This window comes from Panicum virgatum, chromosome 4N (assembly GCF_016808335.1).
Source record: "Panicum virgatum strain AP13 chromosome 4N, P.virgatum_v5, whole genome shotgun sequence".
In the NCBI taxonomy this organism is placed as follows: domain Eukaryota; kingdom Viridiplantae; phylum Streptophyta; class Magnoliopsida; order Poales; family Poaceae; genus Panicum; species Panicum virgatum.
The window spans coordinates 22784399-22811825 of record NC_053148.1 but is presented as its reverse complement, the minus strand read 5'-3'; positions in this window follow the sequence as shown (position 1 = coordinate 22811825).

Below are 27427 nucleotides of genomic sequence, written 5' to 3'. Positions count from 1 at the left end.
CAGCCTCGACCACTAATTCGGGTCCAAATATTTGACGTTCCCCAGTCTGAGACCAACTCAAAGGAGTTCGACACCGTCGACCATACAAGGCCTCGAAGGGTGCCATCTTCAGACTGGCCTGATAGCTGTTGTTATAAGAAAACTCCGCCAAGGATAAACAATTATCCCAGTTCTTGTCATAATGGATGACACATGCTCGAAGCATATCTTCAAGAATTTGATTAACCCTTTCGGTCTGCCCGTCAGTCTGTGGATGGTAAGCTGAGCTTCAAATTAATTTAGTTCCGAGAGCCTCTTGGAGTTGCTCCCAAAACCTTGCCACAAACTGAGGACCACGATCCGATATAATTGTTTTGGGTATACCGTGTAGGCAGACAATTCGATCAATATAGATCTCAGCATATTTCTTGGCTCGATATTCAGTATGCACTGGAATAAAATGAGCAGTCTTTGTGAGCCTATCAACAATGACCCAAATGGAATTATGGTGCTGAGAAGTATTTGGTAAGCCCACGATGAAATCCATGCTGATATCTTCCCATTTCCAAGACGGAATTGGTAGAGGTTGGAGAGTTCCAGCAACTTTCAAGTGACTAGCTTTCACTCTCTGGCAGGTGTCACATTCTGCGACATATTTGGCAATCTCTCTCTTCATGCGAGTCCACCAAAAATTTTGTCTGAGATCTTGGTACATCTTGGTGCTACCCGGATGAATAGAAAATTTAGAGAGATGTGCTTCGTCTAGGATTTGTTTCCGCAAATCAGGATTTTTGGGAACGACTAGGCGATCCTCGAACCACAAAATTCCTTTATGGTCCACTCGGAAACACTTATATTTATTTTCACCTTCTACTACTTGCTGCCAGGGGTGGGCGTTCGGGTTACCCGAAATATTCGGGTCGGATTTTTCGGGTTTTCAAAAATTCGGGTTTTGAAAATTGAAACCCGAAAATTACTTGGAAAAAAGAAAACCCGACAATTCGGGTACCCGTAATTTCGGGTTCGGGTTCGGGTAACCCCGAATTACCCGAAATTAACGAGCCGGCGAGCTGCTTGCCGTGATGCCACTGGCGTCCTGGTTCTAGAATGAGGTTTTAGAGGAAAAAAATAACCAAATACAATGAAAAGGAATCCAAAATCAATCACCGAGACACCATGCTGTTCCTTCCGTCTAGCCACACAAAGATCCAATCATATAAAAATATCCAAAATCAATCACCGTTGCCGTGTGGTAATCGGATTAGCAAAGGCAAAAGAGGCTGATGCATGTCATGAATTCACGAGGTGCAAGGCTGCAAGCTGCAGCGCAAGAAGCCGGCAAGCCGCATGCCTATCTGGAGCTGCTAAAATCTGCTGCTATCCAGAGGAGCCCTTTGCCCCCTGCACGCTCGCACCTGATTGCAGCGCCACCGGGCTCCGGATGCTGATGGCGACGGGGAAGAGGCCTCGCTGCTGCAGCTCGCTGAGATGGGTGGAGGCGAGGACAGCGACGCCGCCGGTCGGTGGGTGCAGGTTTTGGCGTCGCTCCTAGATCCGCCGTCACAGGGGCGATGGGCGCTGGTGGGCGACTCGCGACTGGTGCTCGGGGTAGTGGCGGCGTGACTGCGTGGTTGGGGACTGGGGGTGCCGGGGTGGGGCGTAGGTTAGGGTTAAGAGGATTCATGGGCTGGGCTGATTTCACACAATGAATAAACACATCTATGGGCTGGGCTGATTTCGGGTAGTTCGGGTAATTCGGGTACCGTAGCCCAATACCCGAACTACCCGTAATAATTTCGGGTACCGTGGGTTAGAACCCGAATTGGGGTTCGGGTTTTTCGGGTTCGGGTTTTCCGGGTTCGGGCTCGGGTTTTTCGGATTCGGGCTTCGGGTTTCGGGTATTTTGCCCAGCCATACTTGCTGCTTGATGATACCAACACTTTTGTCGTGTAATTGTGCCATGATGACCTGGTCATAGAGTGTTGGTTCCACCGAAATATGATTCAAAGAACCTTGAGGGATGATCTCTAATTTCAGCCTTTGCATTTCAGCACACAATGTGTCATTATATGACTCCATTGATAGGCAATTGCAGTGAACCTTGCGACTGAGCGCATCGGCTACAACATTCGCCTTGCCCGGATGATAATGAACCTCCAGATCATAATCTTTGATTAATTCCAGCCATCTTCGTTGCCTCATATTCAGCTCACTTTGAGTGAAAATGTATTTGAGACTCTTATGGTCGGTATAGATATTGCAATGAGTGCCCATAAGATAATGTCTCCAAAGCTTGAGAGCATGAATAACGGCGGCTAGTTCCAGATCATGAGTGGGATAATTCAGCTCGTGCGGCCGAAGAGCTCGGGAAGCATAAGCTATCACCCGATTGTCTTGCATTAGAACACAACCAAGACCAGTGCCTGAAGCATCACAATAAACGTCGTATGGCTTATTGTTGTCAGGTTGAGCCAAGACTGGTGCAGTGGTTAGATGTGCTCTCAATGTATGGAATGCTTCATCACACTTCGTGTTCCATTTAAACTTGACATCTTTCCTTAGTAGTTCTGTCATGGGCTTAGCAATTCTGGAGAAGTCCGGAATAAATCTGCGATAATACCCCGCCAAGCCGAGAAAACTGCGGATCTGATGAACGGAAGTAGGAGGTTTCCAGTCCATCACTTCTTGTACTTTGCTGGGATCAACTGAAATGCCTTCACTAGATATAGTGTGACCCAAAAATTTGACTGTGTCCAGCCAGAATTCACACTTGGAGAATTTTGCGTACAGCTTATGATCTCTGAGACGTTGAAGAACAATGCGCAGATGTTGCTCATGTTCCGCCTCATCTTTGGAATAGATCAGAATGTCGTCAATAAAAACAACGACAAACTTGTCAAGTTCCGGCATAAATACCGAGTTCATGAGATACATAAAATAAGCCGGAGCATTGGTGAGACCGAAAGACATAACCAAATATTCATAGAGACCATATCGGGTTGAGAAGGCGGTCTTGGGAATATCGCAAGGCCGGATTTTAATTTGATGATAACCCGAACGAAGATCAATCTTGGAGAAAATCTTTGCTCCAGCCAATTGATCAAACAGTACATCAATGCGGGGAAGTGGATATTTATTTTTGATGGTCACCGCATTGAGAGGCCGGTAGTCAACACACAACCTCAGACTGTCATCCTTCTTCTTTACGAACAATGCTGGGCAACCCCAAGGTGAAGCACTTGGGCGAATAAAACCCTTGTCCAGAAGTTCTTGCAGCTGGATTTTTAATTCGGCTAATTCTTTGGGCGGCATTCGATACGGCCTTTTTGAAATAGGGGCTGTACCAGGCTGAAGTTCAATGATAAATTCGATATCCCGGTCGGGCGGCATACCAGGTAAATCATCCGGAAACACATCTGCATATTCACGGACTACCGGAATATCTTCGAGACGAGTATCTTTCATGGCATAGGCACAAGAGTTGTTGCATTGGTGATGAGGTAAATATAGAACCGATTGACCATGAGTTGGAGAATTTATTTCGACAGCTCGGGAAGTGATATCTAACACTACCCCATGTCTTTTCATCCATTCCATTCCCAAAATAACATCAATTCCTTCTAGTGGTAATAGGATTAACTCGGTTGAAATCGTTCTACTACCCAACTTGAGCGGTGCTGTTCTAACCATTTGGTTGGATGCTATTTTACCACCAGGAGTAGATATCATATAAGAGCCTTTGGTGTGGCAAAAATCTAAACCAACTTTTGCTCCAAACTTAGAATTAATGAAGCTATGAGATGCACCAGAATCGAATAAGATAACTGCGGGGTGATGGTTTATAGAGAATGTACCCGACATGATTGGTGCTCCCTCGGGAAGTTCAGCAAGATTGGTGAAGTTAAGTCGGCCCTGCCTGACTTGAATGGTTTGCCTCTTGCCCTTATTCTGATCGTTCCTGCGAGAAGCCTGCCCTTGAGTTTGTCCCGCCTGGGGGCACATCTTGGCAAAGTGATCTGGACTCCCGCATCGGAAACAGCGGTTATTGTTATCAGGGCGAGCGGCTGGCTGAGTATTCGGCCTAAGGCCGTTCTGCTGCTGCTGAGGTGCAAATCGAGCTTGCTGAGGAAACCCGAATCGAGTCTGCTGCTGCTGTTGAGGAGGCCTAATAATCCAACGCCCTGGCTGAGGGGCCTTCTAAGAGGATACGGGAGGGTTATTTTGCACAATACGATACCTCGGTGCAGAGGCACTCGAGGGTCCAGCAGGTGCCTTGCGCTTCTTTTCAGCGCGGTGTGCAGAAATCAGATCCTCCTGAGATATAGCCATATTCACCAATTCATTGAATGAGTCTGCTCGGACAAGATTTAGCCTCTCCTGTAGCTTGGTACTAAGGCCCCGACGGAAGCGTTCACGCTTCTTAGCGTCGGTATCCGCGTGATGTCCAGCATACTGACACAATTGATGGAATACTTGGGCATACTGCACCACAGTACGAGTGCCCTGAGTCAAGGCCAAGAACTCGTTGAGCTTACGGTCAAGAAGTCCAGCTGGAATATGATGATCTCGAAAAGCCAATTTGAATTCATTCCAATTCACCACATGATCAGCCGGTAGCATCCCGTGGTAATGATCCCACCACATACGAGCTGATCCGCGAAGCTGCTGCGCGGCATAGCGAGTCTTGTTCGCTTCGGAACAAGGAGTAGTCAATAGAGAAAACTTGGACTCGATCGTGCGAATCCAAGCGTCAGCGTCCAGAGGCTCATCCGCTTTATTGAACAGCGGAGGCTGAGTACTGAGGAAATCTTGGTAGCTCGCCTCTTGTGCGTGATGAGCATGATGCCCACCCCGCGGTTGCTGCTGAGCTTGAACCAGCTGCCGCAGAATTTCCGTCTGGGCGGCAAGAACCTCAGCAATACCCACTGGTGGAGGAGGTGGAGGTGGATCGCCATTCCCTCCGGCTCCAAAACCACTAGGGGTGCCTCGAGTTGATCCAACCATCTGAAATGTGAGTACTTTTGCATTAGGCTCATCATTATCATCATTTCAAATGGAATATACAACTCAAATGACATGGAAATACTGGAAGTTGCTTAATCAGGTTGTGCAGCAAAACCAGCGATACGAAAACGCTCATAACTGGAGTTCGGTACATGATATGGACTTGAAATTTTTACAAGAGATAGGAAATTTCATGATCTACAACTTTGGTAGTCATCACAAAGTCAGATTTCCAAAGTAGGTTAGTCGAAAAATTCAATTACTCCTCCTCTGGTTTTTCTGCTTCACAGAAAACAGAGCTTCTGTAATTTGCGATTATCTCCTGCAATACCAATCCGTTTGGGCTGAAATTTTGCGAGCAGGTTCCTGATGAAATTTGGAACAACTTTGGTATTCAACTCAAGAGCTAAATCAGAAAGGAAAAGAGGATAAAAATTCGAACTAGCTGCTGCCTTCAGCTTTTTGCAGATCACTGATAATTAACACTAGTAGCATTAGGGGTTCATTACATCCATCGTTCTCTCATTTCTACTTGGTCACTCCTAACATCAGTACTAAGGGGGTTACTCAACTCTAAGTTAGCCTAGTAGCCATGATCCAAAAGTAGGCCACACTAAGAGGAGTCTACAAAAGCTAAGAAACAGCGCCTCAGTCTACATGTTGACCGATGCCTCACTCGCCGCGGGAGTGTGAACCTCAACCGGTGCGGGCTGCGGCGCCTGGTCCTCGGAGTCCATCTCTGAAACGCCCTCTATCTCCTGGGGCTCGTCCTCCTCGTCCACCTGCATCTCGTCGGGAGGTGCGTGAAGGGCATCCTGCGCGTGCTGTATCGCGTGGAGCTGCCCCTGAGCCTCGTCCACCTTAAGCTGCAGGTCGTGAAACTGGTCCTCCAGGAAGTTGATCGTAGCGTCACGATCCGACACAGTGTCCTGAAGCTCGTGAACCTGGCCGTGGAGCTGGGCGATAAGAGTAGCCCTGCTCTCAAGCTCGGTACTAGCCTCCTGAAGCTGCCCATCTCTCAGCTGGACTGCCAGGTGCAAGGCCTGAGCGTGGTCCACCAACTGAGCGACGGCGTAACTCTGGTAAGTGTGAAGCCTGTAGAGGCCGTCCAAGCACATCGCTGTCGTCCGAAGTGCCCCGACCGGGTCAAGGGTAGCGACCACGTCCACGTGTGCCATCCGGTCGAGCCAAAGCGGGTCTGCCGGGTCAGGTGCAGGGAACAACCCGAACGCGGTCAGAACTACCTCCAGAGGGCGCAAAGAGCAAAAGGTGGTCATCGCCCTCATGGCGGTAAGCTCCCAGGTGTCCAACAGGTAGTGACCGACCATCTGAGTCACGATCGGCTCCCACCCGTTGAGCGGGTGCTGTGGAATCACCATCGTCACACTGCAGCGACGAACTCCGTCCTCCACAAACTCGTGGCCATCGTAAACCGGTGGCTGGAGGTATCCGGCTGCACTCAAAAGCTCCCAAAGACGGCGGGGAAACCCGTCCCAGTGCAGGCAGGCGGAGTGCACGTGCCCCTGCGCGTCAACGACCAGCAGCTCTTCCATCTGTCCCAACAAAAGACCGATGGATCAGCTGATGGTAACAAGAACTACTAACTCTGGAACAGTGAAAGAAATGGCCAAAATTGTAGAGAACTTGCTTCAAAAATTCTCAAAAATTTACACAAGATCCCTCTGATATTAAGGAACAATTCACCTAGTAATCACTAAGCTCAATTCGGATTCCATGGGGGTGATATGCTCAGGTATTCAGAGTGATGTCAACCAGGAAAACTGAGTGTCCAGAGAGGGTGTATTTTGACTATAACTCTCAACCCAGACGTCAAATATTTTTCAAATTTTTATGGTAAGCTCATCACTTAGTTGTCTACAACTTTCATGTTGAACGATTTTTAGTTTGAACAACTTATAAAGGTCGAAAAATTTCAGTTGTATAGACTGTTCAGAGTTAACAGTTTTACACAGGGTTGATCCAAAAATACAAATACCAGGCTAGAAGGCTTCAAAAATTCTCAAATTTTTACAGCAGCTTGATAACTTAGGAAACATCATTTAGTCTTACTACCCCAAGTCGATTTGAGTAACTTATCAGAAGGTTAAAATTCGTGGAAACCAGGTGGCAGACTTTCTGGATACTCCCTAGGATAGTGTTTTAACTGATTTGCTTGCGATTTCCCCAGAGGTTTATTTGCTAATCTTTTTGAGAATGAATGCAGAACCTATACGTCCTCACCAAGGAAAAAATCGCCAAGTAATCTTGGTCTTACGCAATGACTTTGGTGGCATACATATTACGTCTCTCACTATATAGCTACTCGATATAGCTAGATAGCCTGTAATTCGAATTCAAGTTAGCGTACCTGCAGAAGATTGACAGCATATAAAATGAACCTCTCGTGCCAGCACTCACGAAAGCGTCCCCATACATTACCGATCATTATAGAATCGGCATCCATACTATTACCGCCGTATGGACAACGTTAAGCATACGTTATCGAAACAACGTATTGACTGAGTACCGTTTTTGACGGGGAATTGAATTCCAATTTCGAACCATTACTCCCCATATACTCAACCGAAGTTGGTATATGGGCAGCAGCTCAAGTAGGCCACTGCTTGAGCTCCAGCGTTCGGCTCGCATCACCGACGGGAAGGTCAGACTCCCTCAGCTGACTGAGTAAGCATACCTTCGTGGCGATGATGTAGTTGCAGAATTTAGATTACAGAATTTAAATACTGAAAAGTAATGTGCTGGAAGTTAGCCATACAAAATAAGCCACCTGATTATACCCATAAGATCCCATAGGGCTTTACGTCCTAGACTTGTCCTTGGAGATCCTAAACTCTTTCAAAAACTTTAGTAGTTTTGAAGTCAAGTTTCGATTTATTGTTTTGAAAACCGAGGCTGTCATCTCTGGTAGGCTGTCTGCGAGCTCTGATGCCAGCTGTGGCGGAACCACCCAAAACTACTGGGCCCGGGTGCACTGATCTTCGTTGCTAAGCAACTCTGACCCAATTTCGCACTCACCGGTAGTTCCTCGAGTGAAGCCTCGACAAAAGCCACGCTATTCCAGGATCAGCAGACAACACTCACACGAAGGTGAGCCCAGAGATTACAACACAAACCATTTCATACATCTCAGAGTGATTGCAGCGGAAAGAAAAATTTATTACAAACCATGTTCAGAGTAGCACCGTACTACGGAGTTCCAACTACTCAATTATTTAAGTCTCATGTTCAGCGGAAGCATTAAAGGATAACTAACGAAATAACGTGACGCATCGGTAAAGCCCGTACGAATGCGTCACTCAGCGGGAGGGTGATTAGCACTAGCTGAAGGGCCATCCCACTCAACCGACCAACCCGGAGGCAGAGTACAAGGCCAAGTAAGACTCGCAAACAGATCTTCAAAGTTAGTACCTGAAAAACAGTGCCACAAGCAAGGCTGAGTATACTAATACTCAGCAAGACTGACCCGTCTCCGGATATAACATAGTCCGATAACTAGACATGCAAGGCTTTTTGGTTGGTAGGGTTTGTTTGCCAAAAATGCCGCTAAGTGTTGATCCTTACTTTCAGGTTTTACTTAGCCAGATTCTAGTGGAATTAACCATTCTAAATTTGCAACTAACTCTACTCAAACATGGTAGAGCAACCATTTAATCAACCAGCAATATTATCATCATCCTGTTCCACTTGTTACTCTATGTGACCGAAATTATTAAGCAATCTCATGCCGTGAGAGGCGGACGATTCCGAATCGAATTTCAACCTGGCCAGGGGAACCTAGACCACACGCATGGGGATTGACTTCGCTCCCGCCCACGCTACTTTTCCCCTTTCTTTCCAGTCCGTGGATCCGGGTCACCCTCCCCGACTACAGAGTCCGACCACTCTGCACCCGTACGTCGCGACAAAAACATAAACCCTACTTCTACCAAGAGGGTGAATGGTCGTTCCACTCGCCAGTCCAATCAGGTACTTAAGCTTACCGATTACCATATTTCTCGGTATGTGGCTAGTACTTTCAAACGCTTAACGAAATGAGCCACACACCACGACCTTAGCCATTTTTGACTATACCAGCGGGGTATCACCACTACACAACCCCGCCCGTTGTCCTTACATTTCAACAGGAATTAAAGTCAGTACAATTCCTATTTGCTCGCGAGAGGCAGGAAACCACTCGACTTCTACCGTACATATTTAGCATGGCAACTAGTCGATAAAAAGATCCGGTATCAACATAGGTTCCTAGGGATCATGCATCTATGGTTTTCGATCAACGCCTAGAAAACTTAAAAGCAGAAAAACAAAATATTACAGTACATTAATAAATAGATAGCTGAATGATAATTCGGAAAATAGTGGGATTATGCTTCGGGGCTTGCCTTCTTGGGCACTGTCAGGCAGAAAAACTTCGGGGGCTTGGCCCAGGTCTTGAGACAAGTTAGTACAGTTCAGATTAATCTCCTGCTCCGCACGAGAGTCCGCGGGCACCAGTTCGTAGTCTCCGTCCGCGAGATTAACCGTTTCTATATGCAATGCAAGATTATGAGTTATTCATGGATAACAATTTCTTTCTTTCACGATAAAGTTGTAGTCCACGTAAGTTATTTTAGTGCCGATTTCACATTTCATTGCATGGGCAATCGTTTATAGAGTAGTAAGCATAACTATAGTTTTTCATGAATGAGTGGGGTTTTGGGTTTTCATTTTTAATTTCAACACATAACATGCTTTCATTATTTCTTAACATCACAACTACTAAAGAGCTAGTGATGAACACTAAAGTAACTCAGATTCAAAATAAGTAATTATGGTATAGATTTCAACATTTAACCATAAAGCAAAAACTATAACTAATCATGCAAATGGATTACTCTAGTTACTTCATATTTTTGTACAGAATGTTCCACATGGATTCTGATGCTACAAATTTTATGCAAGCAACTTCAAAGCATAAACTCAGTACTGAAATTTTTCCAGATTTTATACACTTATATAGCAGAGGTGATAAAAAGATTAAAAACGGCAAGCCATTAACAAAGATTAAATCTACAGAAAGTTTTACTAAAGATTTGCTTCTCAAATTTTTACCAGAGACTAGTCCTGAGTTAAACATACTCCAGAAAATTTTTCAAGATTTAACTCACTATGATAAATTAGTTATTCAGTTAATTTAACATGAGTTTGCATGAATTTCTCAAGATGCATCTGACCAGTATTGCATCTGAACTTTTTATCACAGGTAGAACATACTCTAAACAAGATCATGCCCAAAAATAATGACCAGAAACATTGCAGATTACTCAGAACAAAAATAGTAAATCTAGCCCTAAAATGTTAAGCATGATTATTCACCAAGGCAAAACTCTGTAACTGCAGCTCAAAATTTTTAGACAGGAACAAAGAGCTAAAAAGAGACTCCAGAAATAAACATGGATTTTTCTAAGCATAAGAACTATATATGAGGAATTAAGTTGATTAAACAAGCATAAATCATGGTATACAGCAAATGAACTCTAATAAATTTGAAATTTAGAGATTTGCAGGAATTCAGTGGCACAAGGCTGTAGTAAAATTTTCAGAGCAAGTTCATGCACATATTTTCCAGAATTAAATCGAGATTGCTAACAACAGATTAGAGAATCTTGATTGTTCTAACCTGATAACTGTTTTGGTTTGGTGTCATCTTTTTACTGTGATCTTGGCATCCCATTAGTTATAACATATCCAAAAATCAAGGTCATCTGATGAGCAGAACTTCATGAACATGCATAAGGTGATTTTCTCAATCTTTTCCATAGATTAAATTCGGTTGAGTTTCTGCAAATGTGAATGTTACAAAATTTGTAGATTTTGTTACAAGGATTCCAGATCAGTTGAGTTTGCATTTTTCCGATTTTTCTGTGATTTGTTTCGCATTTTAGAAGTTCACTGGTATACACTGTAAAACTTGCAGAGACACCCTTGAACGAAAAAAAGAAATTACAACCGGGTCCTTCGCCGGCCTTCTCCGCCGTGGCATCTTGCCGGTGGTGTTCTGCGGTGCAGGGCTTACCGGGGCTGCCACGGGGAGGCGCGTGGGGGAGAAAGGATCGAGGAACACCTACCCTGGTCGACGTTCGAGCGATTGGAGCACAGGTTCAAGCTCGTCGGCGTTGATGGCGGGTCGGTTGTTCGGTTCGCCGGCGCTGGAGGCGAAGGAGGGCTCGGGGTAGGGGAACAAGGCGCGCACGAGCACCGCGTGAGCTCGTGGATGCTTCTGGGGTAGCTATCGGGCTCGGTCTTCCCCGGAGCTGGCCGGTCCGCGGTGAGCCCGAGCTCGCCGGCGGCGGCGCAAAAGGGGAACGGCGTCGGAAGGGGGTTTGGGCTCGATTCCGCGCGCGTGGAGCGTAACTGGGAGGTGGTGAAGCTATTGCGGTGGTCGGAGGGGGCAATGTGGGGCTGGGCTAGCCGGTCCGCGCGAGCTGGATCTCGGCGGCCATGGCGGAGCGGCGGGAGGAGGAAGAAGGGGAGAAGGGGCGCGACTGCGGGGGTTCTGGGGGTCTTTATAGGCCACAGAGCTCCTGGGTGGGGAAAGGAGTGACTGGGGGCGGTCGATTCGGCCTGGGCGAGTCGACGGCGAGCGGGCGGAGCTGCAGCGGCGCTGCGCCGGCCGGGGGTATCGTGGCGGCTCGGGAAGGGGTCTGAGACGCGTGTGCGCGCGAGGAGGTGCCAAGGGGCGGGCCAGGTGGCGTTAAACGGTTTCCCCGGGTCCATTTGGCCGTGGGCGCGCGGTGGACGAAGTCCACCGGCGGCGTACGGCGGGCGGCGGGAAAACAGAGCACCGGGAGAGAGAGAGATGGAGATGGGGGCTCTTTTGTGATTTCTGAAATTTCCAGGGACCTCTCGGTAAACTAAAATTTTCTCCTAATTAGAGGGCTCAAATGGAAAAGTGTTGAATACCATTTTTGCATAACTTTTCAAGATCTACAACTTTTGTGTTATGCAAATTTTCGTTTGAAACTCACATTTTGAACTATTGGTACATTTACATATTTACACAAAAGGGCTTGAGTTTTATTCAGTTTTTGACTTGAATTTGGCTGAAGTTCAATTGAGCACATGTCAATTGAAACACCTCTCATGAGCCAACAAAAATTTTGTGCACATTTTTGAATTAAATTTTGAGTAGCTTTTCACTCCTTTTTCTTTTTCCTTTAATTTCTTTTGTATGATTTGTCTTTTATTTGATCCTTTCTCTTTAAATTAATTTCTCAAATTTTTCTTTTAACTTTAACTAAGGTACATTGATTGGATTTAAAGGTACTGACACCTGAGGTGTCACACTTCGTGTATTGGAAGGGTCTGGAGCCCTTCAAATTACTCAAGAGACATCAATCGCCTTGTGGCGTATCTCCCTGACCTTCCTTATCAATGAAGGAATTTATCTTGCTTTAATCCTCGAAGAAAGTTCAGGTAATACCGTCCTAGTCGACTACAACTCTGATGAAATATCAACAAATCGTAATGTATTTATGGCAGAAGTTGTCAGCGATGACGACACGGATAACAACCGATACACCGAGCTACCTCAGGACATATCTGATGACGAAGCCACAACATATGCTAGATTCGAGGATGACCACTTTGATGCACGCAGGAGGAGAAATCAAAGGCATGCACAATGAAAGGCAAACATAGAACAACATTGTCAGCAGGGACCACGACGCAACCTACAGCAACAGTTTGAGCAAGCTTGTTGGTGTCCAGACCTCGCGGCCTGGCACCAACGAGTGATGATGCTGCGTGTCCCTAATCCCAAATGGTTGATGCAAGAGGTAACACAGTAACGCAAGGATTTATCCTGGTTCCAGCCACGGGGCCGTACGTCCAGCAGGGGTGTGCGAGTGCATTGTATTATCTTGCACTAGAGTGCCTGTAGTAGAGGGGTACAAGCGAGGCGAGTGAGGGAGGGAAGCTCCCAAGTCTTTGCTAGAGGTGAGGCAAGTGCCAGTATCGGGGAGTGAGCGAGTGTGTTCTGTGGGTCGCGAGTGTTAGGCCGTGGAGTGATGGATTGGGAAGAAGCCCGCCTCCCCTTTTATAGACACAAGGAGGGGCAGACTACATGTACAATAAATATCAGAAGTCGTCGTCTTCTCCCCGAATCGGGGGTGTGCAGTGGACAATTGCTGTGGAAAGTACACTGTGGAGCACTGGAGAGTATGGCGCTGGGCGTGGCAGTCATCCTGGGAAGTTCTTTAGCCTTGCGGGGATTGCGCCGGCGTCCTAGTGACTCCTGTAGGCGGTGTGGTGTCCTCTATAGAAAGTACCGTCCTCCGCGCCTGAGTTGGCAGAGCACCGAGGGTCATGTTGATGGTGGTCTTGCATTGGTCAAGGTCCGTACACCATCCGGGGGGTCCTCCCCATGCCTGCCGAGGGTTCTGCAGTAGAGGAAGGTACGGGGAGTTGGCAGCATATTGGCGGGAACAGCGTCAGGCATGTCTGCACAGGGCGCCGCAGGTTCCCACAGGACCGAAGCAGTGCCGGGAATAGCGGCACAGTGGCCGGAGTTGGCGGACGAGACTCCGATCACACTCACTGTGCAGTATGGCGGCCTGACGCCGTCTGACTCCGCGCTCTACGGTGGAGTGGTTGGCATTTAATGCCTCTGTCAGTTGGGTGGGTGAGCTGATGGGTTGCTAGTTCCGTCTGTCAAGGGTGGCCTCGAGCGAGGCGGAGTTTCCCCCCGAGCCGAGGCCCCGCGGAGGGCTCGGCTGAGGGGGTCTCGAGCGAGGTGGAGTTGGCCTGCCTTTCGAGGGTAGGCTTCCTACCCTCGAGCGAGGCGGAGATGGAGCGCGCTGCTAGAGGCCTCGGCGGGGAGGCCTCGAGTGAGGCAGAGATCGTTCTGCGGGTTCGAGGGGGCCTCGAATGGGCTGTACCGCGGAGCTGGGCTGTAGGCCGAGTATGGATTGGGCTTCTTTGGGACCTGGAGAGGATTTGGGTGTTGTGGGAGAGCTAGAGGAGCTCCATAGTGTCCGAGTGCAGAGCGACGACAGAGGTGTCATCATTGGTGGCTTCGTCGACTTCTTCCTCTCAAGGATCGCCATGGAGTAGTCCTTCTTCCCCTTCGGATCGGAGGAAGATGGCTTGCCTTGATTTGCCATGACTGCAGAGGCTGACGAGGTTGCCGGCACTGTGGGCCCGATTGCCTAATTGTGCTTTACGCTTTTGAGGGTGTTTTAGTCCCTATGTTAGAGTGCCCCTAATCGTGGTACCCGACAGTAGCCCCCCGAGCCTTTGTTGGAATGGGTATCAGTCCTGCAGAGGCTTGATCCCTCAGAGCAGGGACTCGGATGCTAACTTTAGGTTTAGTTCCTTGAATGTGTGAAATTTGTTTGTGGGGGCGCATCAGCGCACCCACGGGTGTAGCCCCTGAGGCCTTGGAGGAGTGCGTGCACTCGTCCAAGGGCTATGAACATTGTGTTTGTGTGGTCAATTGGGTGAGGCAGCCGCTCAACTTTTGTTTCAGCCGGCCTCGGCGTTCCTTTCAGCCGACCTTGGCGTTCTTTAATGCCGATGAGGTGGCCCCTTGTCCTTTTTGGACCAGTTCAAACGATTTATCAGATGCGTGTGGGGATTTGCTTGACACGTGGATTTCACAATCGGCGGCCGCCGATTTATTCGAGGATACGGCCTGAGCCCTGGCGTGCGAGGAGCCCCCTAAGCCCTGGCCTGTGTGAAGGCATTCAGGGGAACCCTCGACTTAGTGTTATGACCCTCGTCACCCTTTCGCAGGGTGGAGGGGTGAAGCAAGCCATGCTACCCTTGCCCGGGCAGCGAGCCATGGGTGCTTCGGTGAGCTATTAGCGGGAAGTTCAAGTGGACGTCTGTTGACGGCCACAAAATCACATTCTAGCCGTCAACTTCTCGGGAATAACATGAGCTTTACACTATGTTCCATTCAAATTTTATTTATTTCTAATGAGTTCCACAAGTTTTGGATGAGTTTTGACTCCAGGAACAGGTGTACAAAAAATGGACAGGAATGGGCAAAAATCCTAGGCCAGGCGGCCTCTCCTAGGCCGGCCGGCCTGGCACCTCCAAGGACATGGTCCCGGCTTCGAACCAGAGGCAATGTGACACGATCATAATGCCCTGAGTCATGGATTAGGCCTTGGTTTGATTGGATGAACCAGAAGGCTTGCACAAAGAACAAAAAGGCCACAACTCAGTACCAACTAAGGTCCAGGGCCGTGATCCATCACCGAGGCAAGTCACCAGAACGCAGAGGATACGACAGCACAACGAAGGGCTGACTTGGGCCAGAGGGAGGCCGGCCGGCCTCCCCTAGGCCGGCCGGCCTACAACCTCAAGCGTTCGGGCAACACAACGACTACCGACCTCCTAAAGCAATCCAGAGCGTCCGTGCAAAGGCGGTGGCCAGATGGCCGAAATCCCAGGCCGGCCGGCCTATGGGATTCCGGCTGGCCCCACTCTGCAGCGTCTCGCATCCCGGCTTCATGTGGAAGACAAGAACACCGACGTTATCTGCTTGCAACTGACGCTACGGGGAATAACTGCCAGATACCGACCTTGGAAGGGCTATAAATAGAAGCACCATCCATCACTTCAACACACACCATTGGAGCCCTTCTCTCTTCACTTGTACTTTCTAGAGTAGGTTAGTAGCTTGGGAGTTAGAGTAGAGTCGAGCTTGCTCAGGATTCCGGAGTCGTCGGAAGTCTGGTATAGCTCTTGTATCTTTCTTTTGATATTATTTATATAAGTTATCTTCTTTACTTTTCTGAGTCAGCTTTACTTTCTGCTGTCTTTTATTTACTCGAGTCTGAGTGTTCAGCTTGAGCGCAGAAGTTTTCCTTTAGCTTAGACTAAGTTATCTTTCTTAGTGATCGGGATCTTATCTTACGGGTTTTCTCGCCCGGACTAGAGTATCTCAAGTTAGTGCTCTAGGTTGAGGGGGATTTCTCTCGAAGACCTCGAGATAAATCCTAACACCGGGTGCAGACGTGGTGTCTAACCTTAGTGTTAGCTAGAAAGTGTGTTCCACCCCACAGAACCGTTGTCCTAGTCGGTAGGTGGTGACGCCCTATCCGTCTTTTGTAGTCCACCATGTTCGGGTATTTTCATAGCAGTAGTGCAGGTTGCCATTGGACTCCCCTCTCATCCCTTTCTGAAGTCCTTCCTCTTCTAGCCACCGAAGTAAGCTCTGTTTTCCCGATAACTAGTTAGGTGTTTAGTCTGATTTAGAGAGGCTAGCTCGATAGTTCAGAAGTGTATCAGGAGTCTTGTCTCACTCGTTGTCCTCCCAGCTGCTACCTCTCTAAGGAATTGAATCTCCGTGTGTCACTCGGTCATTGCCTGGCCATTTATCTCATTTACCTATATGGCTTACCCCCGTCTAATTAGCCGGACAATTAAGCTAGTACGGTTATCAATCGATTTACGATACTCTTTACCATAGTGCTTCCCTGAGGAAAAATATGATACCTTAGAATACTTCAAGCTGAAGTGCAACAGCGGTGATTCTGTGCGCTTGCAGAATGTCTATTCTATCGGGCATAAGAAATGCCAACAACGTCCGTGCCCTATTCAGTAAGGGTCGGCTCGTGGTCCGTAGACACGTCACATAAAACACTCACAAAGGTTCGCTAGGCGGGGCTCGGACCCATTAGATAGGGTCCGAGGGATCGATGCTCTCCCACGGTGGGATCCCCTTGCTAGTCACACTTGGCTGGTATTGAATACTACGTAGGACGTCTTGAACTCCGTGTTCGAGGGTAGCTTGTAGGGCACGTCCATGCTGTCCCTGACTCTGACGATCTGGGGTGCCTATCGAACTCTCGACGGGCCATGATTCGAACCCCTAATCAGTAAGGCCTCGGAATAAAGTTCCTTCGATGGTAAGGAACCCTCAGAGGGAATATTCCGTCACAGTCCACATACGGTGCAGAATCGTGGGTCATGCGTGGGTCGTCCGCAGGTTGTTGACGCTCCTTAGAGCCCCAATTTACGTACCGCAAGTGCACAGATCGTGTAGCTTTTCCCTTAGAGTATTCCCCCAAGGTTTATCAATACACGGAACAAGTGTTCTACTATGCTTAACTAAGCACTAATGACGTTGGTAAAAGATCTATATTGAGTGATTGAGTGTGAAATAGATCTAATCTAACCAATCTAATCTAATCTAGACTAGTGAGCAATGATAGGTGTGTGCTCAAGATATAAAGAGCATTTATCCATAGGGTCTAGGATCACTAGAGATGTAATCGCCGAGCAACAAAGAATGGATCTAATCTACCAAAGGTGTGTTCCAAGATCAAAACCTTTCCCTCCCGCATACTGTCACTACACGAGGATAATCGATAACGAACAACAAGAACATGATAGTTGATGTAATCTAAGTAAACCATGTAAGAGCAAAGCAAACCCAAAGCCAAGTCGCGATCTATATACATCAAAGCATCATCAACAAGAATCATGATAGATCAATCTCATAAAGGATTCGGCAATTACAACTCAAGATCTCCGTACAACCCCATGAACAAACGAGGACTTTACCCCATGAAGCTAGGCGAAGCGTAGTCGATCATGGTGGCGAAATCTCCGGCAAGGGATGGATCCCTTGCTGTCCTCCAACTTGCAGCGGCGCCGAGGGACAATGAGGCCTCCGGTGTTGCCTTTCTCTTGTGTCTAACTCGAATGGATCTCTGGAAATCATCTCGGGATGCTCTCCCTCTTCTTGACGGTGGCTTCGGGGCATATATAGGCAGCTCTGGTCGATGGTTTTGGTAAAACACTGGCTAGGGTTGACGAGTACTTCGCGCTGAAGAAAGTTGAGGCTGATTGGGCCCTGGAATGGGCTAGGCCGGCCGGCTTGGTCTCCTTTTGGCCCCTTTCGGCTCCATCTTTCGCGTGCGGGCTCTTCTCCTTATTCTTCATCTTAGCCCAGTTGTGACCCTGCATCAAAACATCTCTGAAAATGTCCAATTTCCTGGCAAAATGCAACATGCTCCAAAATCCAAGACAAAATTGAAAACGGTCAAGTTCGGGTGCCAAGTGGCGGGTTAGTACATGAATCTTCCCGGAGAAATTACCAAAACCACTCCTAATTATATAATAAAATGGGTACTTAAGGAGCGCCAACACATGTCGTGGGTGATGTGGCCCGGCGCGTGTGGTGCGGGTGCGCCTTTTCAGGCAGCAGCCTTGGGTAGACGGAATGGCGCGGGTGTGAGTGGTTAATGTGACGGCACTACAGTGCCACTGCGCCGTGTCGGTTACCGCACTGCGATAATTATTAAGTGTGCGCGCGGGGGGTTCACGGGCATGGGGCCCAACTGTCAGCAACTGCGAAACCTACCGCATTTAATGCGGCCAATTTGGGGTCACTGTGGAGAATCCGCCCGGTGCAGCGATAAAAAAAAGAGAGGTGGGTGGATCCGTTCGGCTTACCTTGCCATTTGCCTTTGCCTCCCCTACCTCCTTCGCCTCCCCTGCATCAGAGCTCAGAGCCGAGAAGTGAGAGGAAGAAGAATAAGCACGCGCACCTTTCCCTTCATTCGAGCCTTCTCCTCGCATCCCCCTTTCCATCGTTGTGATGGCGCAGTACGCCGACCCCGTGCCGTGGGGCAAGTCCACCGCCGACTAGGAAACTCTGGAGTTGCTGGTGGCCGCCGGGCTCCTACTGCCGAACACTGATTCGGCGCGCCCGGCGTGGATCGACCCCGATGCCAGAGGAGACGGAGCCAAAGCCCCCGAACGGCTACATCGTGAGCTTGGTGCGACTGCATGAGCGGGGATTCGGCATCCCTGCCGGCCGATTCATCCGCACGCTCTGCTTCCACTACGGGGTGGAGCTGCACAACTTCTCCCCCAACGCCATCTCGCAGGCGACGGTCTTTGTCGCCGTCTGCGAGGGCTGTTTGGGGGTGGATGCTCACTGGGACCTGTGGAAACACTTGTTCTGGGGGGAGCTTTACACCGAGCGCGTCCAGCAAGGACCGAGGAGGGTCGTCCGCACCGGTGGCCTCACGCTACACGTGCGCGAGAGGAGGGGGGACCTGTACATCCCCTTCACAATGGCTTCAAACAATCGTGACTGGGACAAGGCGTGGTTTTACTGGCGCAATGATAACGGCGCGCCTCTTAGCGTACACCGGCAAGGTCCTGGTGGAGAAGCTAGCCTCTTGGGGGTACGGAGTGTCACCCTCCGTGCGTCAGGCCAAGCTCGAGGTGTTCACCGAGGTGCTGAAGTGCCTGGCGCGCAAGGGGCTGACCGCGGCTGCTGTCGTCACCAACTTCCACCGGCTGAGGGTGCTCCCTCTGATGGAGAGGAGGCTGGCGATCTACAGCTAATGCCCCGAGCCGCGTTCGAGGGTACACGGATGACGGCAGACCTGCTCGCCCACAACATCACCACCCAGAGGGCAAAGCGCACGGTGTCGCACTTTCCCTCCGACACCGCAGAGCTCTGGGCGATTAAGATGCGCCCCGAGGAGGGGTACATCTAGCTGGTGAGAATCATTTCAATTGTTGATGACTTTGCATTGTCCCCCTTCCCCACCCTAATCCTAGTCATGTTTGCAGGGACTGACGTGCACCGGGTACATCTCGGACCCCCCGCTCCCCAAGATCCGCACTGCGAACCGCCTGCGCACAGAGGCGGATAAGAGGAGGAAGAATGAGGAGAAGGCAACCCGTGAGAGGAAGAGGTTGAGGAAGGAGGCGCACGACAAGGAGAACACGAGGCGGGAGAGGGAAGGCCTCTCGCCGCAGACTACGCCCGAGTCTACCCCGGAGCCGGACAGCTCTTCGTCCGGCGGAGTGGACTTCTCGGAGCCCGAGGATCTTGACTTGGAGGTGGCCGGAGGCCCACCACCGGTCCAGCAACGAGCTGGCGTTGAGGCCTCAGCATCGGCGGTGGGCGAGAAAGGGCCCGCGCCGGCGACGATCGAGATGACGTCCACACCAACGGCGGACAGGAGGTCGCCCACCCCAGCGATGGGCAGGAGGGTGCCCGCATCGGCGGGCAGAAGAATGCCCTCGTCCACGACGGTGGTGGGCGAGGAGACGCCCGCATCGGCGGGTAGAAGGATGCCCACGCCCGCGACGGCGGTGAGCGAGGAGACGCCCGCCATCGCGACGGCGGGGGGCAAGAGGATGCACGAGTCCACGATGGCGGCGAGCAAAAGGACACCCATGCCGGCGACAAGTGTGGGGACCCTCAAGCGGATGCCACCACCGAGGGTGCAAGTGAGTCAGGGGGCACCGCCCCCAGCCAATTGGCGGGAGGCGGTGGGGTACCGTGAGCCCCAAGGAGCAGTTCCAACAAGTGCAAGTTGGGCGCCCTTACGAGGTGAGTAATTCTAGTTTCGCTCTTCATGTTTTGTTGTTTCTTTCCTCGGTCCCTGCTGATCCCGGTCTTCCCCTTGCTTGGTTTAGCAGGAGGGCTACTACCCAGGCCGTGGCCCTGCTGGAGCCATCCAAGGCTCTAAAGACAGGGCGAGCGCCACGCCGCACGCGGCGGCACAGACCCCGGCTAGAGGGCCTCAGGCAGTGGAGGCGACCGTCGCGAGGTACCGGGAGGCATTGACCCGGGGAGCCCAGAGCGTTCGGGCGTAGACAGACACGGGTGACGCCAGTCGCAGCAGTGCAGAGGAGGCTGATCGGCCAGGTGCTGAGGGAGAGGCCGGCCGAGGCAGCGTGGAGGATGCCGCCCAGCCGGGAGTCGGAGACTACGCCGGCCGAGGCGACACAGAAGGCGCTGCCCAGCCGAGAGCTGGAGAGGGAGAGACCGATGGGGAAGCATCGGAGTGCCCCGCCAGCCAGACGGAGGGAGAGATCCCCTCCCCTGAGCCCACGGGGGCCGGGGCCGAAGAAGCCGCAGCAGCGGCAATGGAGCAGATGGCGCCAGTGGTGGTGCCCGTGCTGGAGGTACCGGAGGAGGAGACGCCGGAGGCGGGCACACCGGGATGGCTCGAAGACCCCTGGGAGGTTGCCGTCGCGCCTGGAGCCGTGCCGGTGGTGGAGATACCGGCGGAGGACCCCTGGGAGGTCGCCGCCGCGGCCGCGAGCATCGCGTCTGCATCCGAGGGTGGCCTCGACACCGGGCCGTCCGAGGAGCCCGAGCGTGAGGGCAGCTGGGCGATGGTTCAGCCCGGGATCCCCCCGGTGTTTGACCGCAATGAGCAGTGGGAATATGAGGCCTGGGGGTTGCATTATGAGGTCAACGATGAAATCGAAACTGGCCTGGCTCGTCTCCTAGACCTCCATCGTGGGAGGAATCTCCAAACCAGTGATGTAACCGACTATCCCGGGGCTTGCCTTTTTCTAGTTGTGCTTATGTGGTCTTTGCTCACATCCTCCTGCTGCAGCAGCTAAGGCAGATGTCGCACGACAAGAGCGATGAGCTGGCCCGGCAGTAAATCAGGGTGCACTGGCTTGAGCAAGACAACGCCCACCTCCTAACACAGATGGGTGAAGCCAACACCCTGGTGTCTGACCTGGAGGCGCGGGACCGCACGCGGAGGAGGAGCTTGCTGTTGGCGCTCCTTAAGTACCCATTTTATTATATGATTAGGAGTGGTTTTGGTAATTTGTTCGGGATGATTCATGTACTAACCCGCCACTTGGCACCCGAACTTGACCGTTTTCGATTTTGTCCTTGATTTTGGAGCATGTTGCATTTTGATAGGAAATTGAACATTTTCGGAGATATTTTGACGCATGGTTACAACTGGGCTAAGATGAGGAATAAGAGGAAGAGGCCACATGCGAAAGATGGGACTGAAAGGGGCCAGCAAGGGCCCAGGCCAGCCGGCCTGGAGCCCTTAGGCCGGCCGGCCTAGCCCATTTCGGAGCCCAATCGGTCTCAGTTTTCTTCAGCACGAAGTATGCATCAACCCTAATCTGTGTTTTACCAAAACTGCCGACCAGAACCACTTATATATACCCCAAAGCCGCCGTCAAGCAGGGGGATCGCAGAGAGATCAGAGAGGAAGCATCCAAAGACGAGTTTCAGTGATCCATCCGAGTTAGACATAAGAGAAAGGCGACAACGGAGGCCTCATCGTCCCTCGGCGCCGCTGCAAGTTGGAGGACAGCAAGGGATCCATCCCTTGCTGGAAATTTCGTCACCATGATCGACTACGCTTCGCCTAGCTTCATGGGGTTAAGTCCTCGTTTGTTCATGGGGTTGTAAGGAGATCTTGAGTTTTAATTGCCGAATCCTTTATGAGATTGATCTATCATGATTCTTGTTGATGATGCTTTGATGCCTAATAGTTCGCGACATGGCTTTGGGTTTGCTTTGCTCTTGCATGGTTTACTTAGATTACATCAACTATCGTGTTCTTGTTGATTCGTTACCGATTATCCTCGTGTAGTGACAGTATGCGGGAGGGAAATGTTTTGATCTTGGAACACACCTTTGGTAGATTAGATCTGTTCTTCATTCCTTGGCGATTACATCTCTAGTGATCCTAGACCCTATGGACAAATACTCTTCATATCTTGTGCACACACCTATCATTGCTCACTAGTCTAGATTAGATTAGATTGGTTAGATTAGATCTATTTCACACTCAATCACTCAATATAGATCTTTTACCAACATCATTAGTGCTTAGTTAAGCATAGTAATACACTTGTTCCGAGGATTGATAAATCTTGGGGGAATACTCTAAGGGAAAAGCTACACGATCCGTGCGCTTGCGGTACATAAATTGGCGCTCTAAGGAGCGTCAACAAGCTTTTCTGGCGCCGTTGCCGGGGATCAAGCGATTTTGCTACATTTAACTTTGTATTAATTTTGTTGGTTACTAACACCTAACCTTTTCCCTAGAAAATTTTTGTTTTTTGTTTGTTTTTGTTTTGATTGTCTAGATGGCCCATCTCATTCAACACGTGGAGGAAGGAGAAAAATCAGATTCGGTGTTGCGAGCCACCGAGTACGAGATCAAGCCTCAAATCATCAAGATGGTGGCGGCAAACCCTTTTAGAGGAGATGAGACGGACAACCCATATAGACATATTAAGTGGTTCACAATGCTATGCAACACGGTACAACAAGATGGAGTTCCGCTAGCTTGGTTTAGATGGAATCTTTTCCCATACTCACTTGCGGAAGAAGCGAGAAGATGGTTTGCACTTGCATCCTTCGAGGTAAAAGGAAATTGGGATGACTTGATGAAGAAATTTTGCGAGCGGTTCTTTCCGTTAAGCAAGGTTCAACATATTCGGAAGCAAGTGATCAACTTCGCGCAAGGAGAAGAAGAAGGAATAGATCAAGCATGGGATAGATTCAATGGATTGATTGAACAAGGACCGAAGCTCAGATTTTCCGGTGAAGTACTCTTGCATACCTTTTATTTTTCCCTAACCCCCGAGTGCATGCAATTTGTTCAAATGTGTGCAGGAGGAGATCTCATGGAGAAAACACTCACGGAAGCTGCCCAACTCCTACAAAAAAATCAGCAAGGGTGCGGCCATGCGAAGAGATTGGGAAAAACGATGTTCGGCAAGCTCCGAGGAAGAATCTCAAGTGCAGGTGCTTGCTGGAATTTTCAGAAAAGAGACATCGGAAGTGAGGGAAGAACAACCGAAGCATGGGAAAGTTGTAGAGACAAACCACGATGAAGAAGCATCGATCCGGAGTGCAACGAAAGATGACCCGGAAAAGAAAGGAAGAACCATGGGCACCGCCAAATCGCTAAGGGAATTCGAGCAAATGGATTGGATACCAATTGACTTCGGAAGATTGTTCGACAAAGCAAGACCGCATCCAAATCAGCGAGGAATAGCGAAGGTGATAGCGGAAGACTTCCCGCCAGATAATCACACGGGATATACATTCGGAAAGGAATCGGCCGGTGATATTATTCGGAAACTTTTTGAAGAAAAAGAGGAAGAGATTGACTTGGATGAAGTGCTGGAGGTCAAAAAGATCATGGGAGTGAAATTGGAATCATCACCCTACGTGCACATAGCCCAAGTATATGCGATTGGAAGCGATCAAGGCGAAGGTAATCCATCACCCACACCTCGTGTTGATTGCTTGATAAACGGAACAAAATGTTGCAATGTTCTATGTGACATTGGCGCCCATGTTAGTGTGATGAGTTCCAAGGTTTATGCTATGCTTTTTAACAAAACATCGAACCTAGATGCCACAATCATTAAATTGATCATGGGAGATGGTAGATTAATCAAACTGCTAGGAGTGCTTAGAAATTTAAAAGTTACTATAGCGGGTAAAGATATTCTTACCGACTTTTTTGTGATTAATGCTAGTGATGATGAACATGAAAGCATAATCCTTGGAAAATCCTTTCTCAAATTAGTAAATGTTGTTCTAGATGTTGGAAAAGGGATTGTCACTTTTGATCTAGATGGAGAGAAGCGCACATTCGAATTTCATTCGAAACCGTATTTTGCTTCACCTCTACCTCTTGATAACGAAGAGGTAGAGAGCATTCGTTCCATTGATTCTTTCAGGGATCCCCTCCAACGCGCTTTGGAGAATGGAGACACTCAAGATGATCAAGACGGAGAACTAGTGAAAACAATGGAAGAGTTGAAGCCGCAACACGGGAATTTGGAGGAAGAAAAATTTGAAGACATTGGAGAGTTAGATCAAGAAGAGGATGGTGCGCGCGATGTTGAGATGAAGCCACTCCCCAAGAGATTAAAATATGAATTTTTGGGAGACGGCAAGACTTTTCCGGTGATTATTAGCAACGAATTGAGCCAGGAAGAGACAGAGAAGTTGCTGAATTTATTGAAGAAGCACAAAAAGGTGATCGGCTACTCGATTAATGACTTGAAAGGTATTAGCCCCGCTTTTTGCACACATCGTATACAACTCGAGGAGCAATACAAGCCAGTGGTAGAGCATCAAAGAAGGTTGAGCCATGCTATGCGTGATGTGGTGAAGAAGGAGGTTATCAAATTGTTAAATGCCGGAATAATATACCACGTGCCACATAGTGAATGGGTAAGCCCCGTTCATTGTGTTCCAAAGAAAGGAGGACTCACGGTTGTGAAAAATGAGAAGGAGCAATTGATACCGCAAAGAACCATCACGGGATGGAGGATGTGCATCGATTATAGAAAATTGAATAAGGCAACGAGGAAGGATCATTTTCCACTACCATTCATTGACGAGATGCTAGAAAGGTTGGCAAAGCATTCACACTTTTGTTACCTTGATGGATACTCAGGATTCTTCCAAATACCTATTCACCCGGATGATCAACATAAGACCACATTTACTTGCCCGTATGGAACTTTTGCATATCGGAGGATGCCTTTTGGATTGTGCAATGCGCCCGCTTCTTTTCAAAGGTGCATGATGGCTATATTTTCAGATTTCATTGAAGAGATTATGGAGGTATTCATGGATGATTTCTAGGTGCATGGTACTAGCTTTGATAATTGCTTGGGAAATTTGGAGAAAGTTCTTAAAAGATGTGGAGAGGTTGATCTTGTGCTTAATTAGGAGAAGTGTCATTTCATGGAGAAAGAAGGAATTGTCCTCGGTCATGTTATCTCCGAGAGAGGGATAGAGGTGGACAAAGCAAAAATAGAAACCGTGGAGAAATTGGCACCACCTACGGACATCAAATCTTTGAGGAGCTTTCTCGGTCATGCCGGATTCTATAGGAGGTTCATAAAGGATTTTTCAAAAATCACCAAGACATTGACACAACTTCTCCAAAAAGATGTGGAGTACATTTTTGATAGTGATTGTCTTCACGCATTTCGAACACTCAAGCAATCCCTCATAAGTGCTCCTATCATGCAACCTCCGGATTGGAATCTACCTTTTGAAATCATGTGTGATGCAAGCGACTACGCCGTGGGAGCCGTTCTTGGACAAAGAAAAGAGGGAAAGGTAAATGCTATCTACTACGCAAGCAAGACTCTTAATGAAGGCCAATTTAATTATGCAAGAACGGAGAAAGAATTGCTTGACGTGGTATTCGCCTTCGAAAAATTCAGATCATACATAGTAAATTCAAAGGTGATAGTTTATACTGACCATGCGGCAATCAAGTATCTCTTGTCCAAGAAAGATGCTAAACCACGCTTGATTCGATAGATCCTATTGCTACAAGAATTCGATGTGGAGATAAGGGACAAGAAAGGGGCAGAAAATGTTGTGGCCGACCACCTATCAAGGAGATGATGGAAAAGAACCTATCGAGGATCAAATGAGAGATGATCACCTATATAGAATTCTTGACAAATATAGTTGGATGAATGAAATAATAAGGGCAATAAAAGGGATGCCCTTGGATCACTTGGACAAGAATGCAAGGAAAAGAGTGATCGCGGAAAAGAGAAAATACTATTGGGATCCACCATACTTATATAGATATGGAGAAGATGGAGTCCTAAGAAGATGCATACCGAGGGAGGAACATGAAGAAGTTCTAAGAAAGTGTCACTCGTCGGGATATGGAGGACATTATGGGCACTTTAGAACTCAAGCTAAGGTATGGGCTAGTGGATTCTATTGGCCCGAGATGCATGAAGACGCAAAAAGATTTGTTTCGACTTGTCCGGAATGCCAAAGGACGGGGAATATCTCGCAAAGAAATGCCATGCCGTTGAACTACAACATGCAAATAGATCTATTTGATGTCTGGGGAATCGATTTCATGGGACCATTTGTGAACTCACATGGGTTTGAGTATATATTGGTGATGGTGGACTATGTTTCTAAGTGGGTTGAAGCCATGCCATGTCGGAAGGCATCAACTGAGGAGTCCACGCACATGATTAAATCGGTAATCTTCCCTCGATATGGCGTCCCGAGAATCTTGATAAGCAATGGAGGAACACACTTCACAGGCAAAGACTTTGGTAAATGCTTGAAGAAATTGGGAATTGAACATAGAGTGTCCATGGCTTATCACCCTCAAACAAACGGACAAGCGGAAACTTCGAACAAGCAATTGAAGGATATCTTAAAGAAGACCGTGGTAAAAGGAGGAAAAGATTGGTCGAAGAGACTAGATGATGCACTATGGGCATATCGTACGGCACACAAAACCCCGATTGGTATGACTCCTTATCAATTTGTTTATGGAAAAACATGCCACTTGCCGGTTGAGCTAGAACATAAGGCGTATTGGGCGATGAAGGAGATGAACTTTGATGCGGAAGCCGCTGGAATTAAAAGGAGAATCCAAATAAGCGAATTGGAGGAGTTAAGATTGAAAGCGTACAATAGTGCATCAATTTACAAAGAAAGGATGAAGAGGTGGTACGACAAGCGATCACAAAACAAGGAATTCAAAGAAGGAGACAAGGTCCTACTCTACAATTCAAGATTCAAACTCTTTGGCAAAGGTAAATTGCAAAGCAAATGGGATGGACCATACGTCGTACACTCGGTTTCACCCACGGGACCGGTGACAAT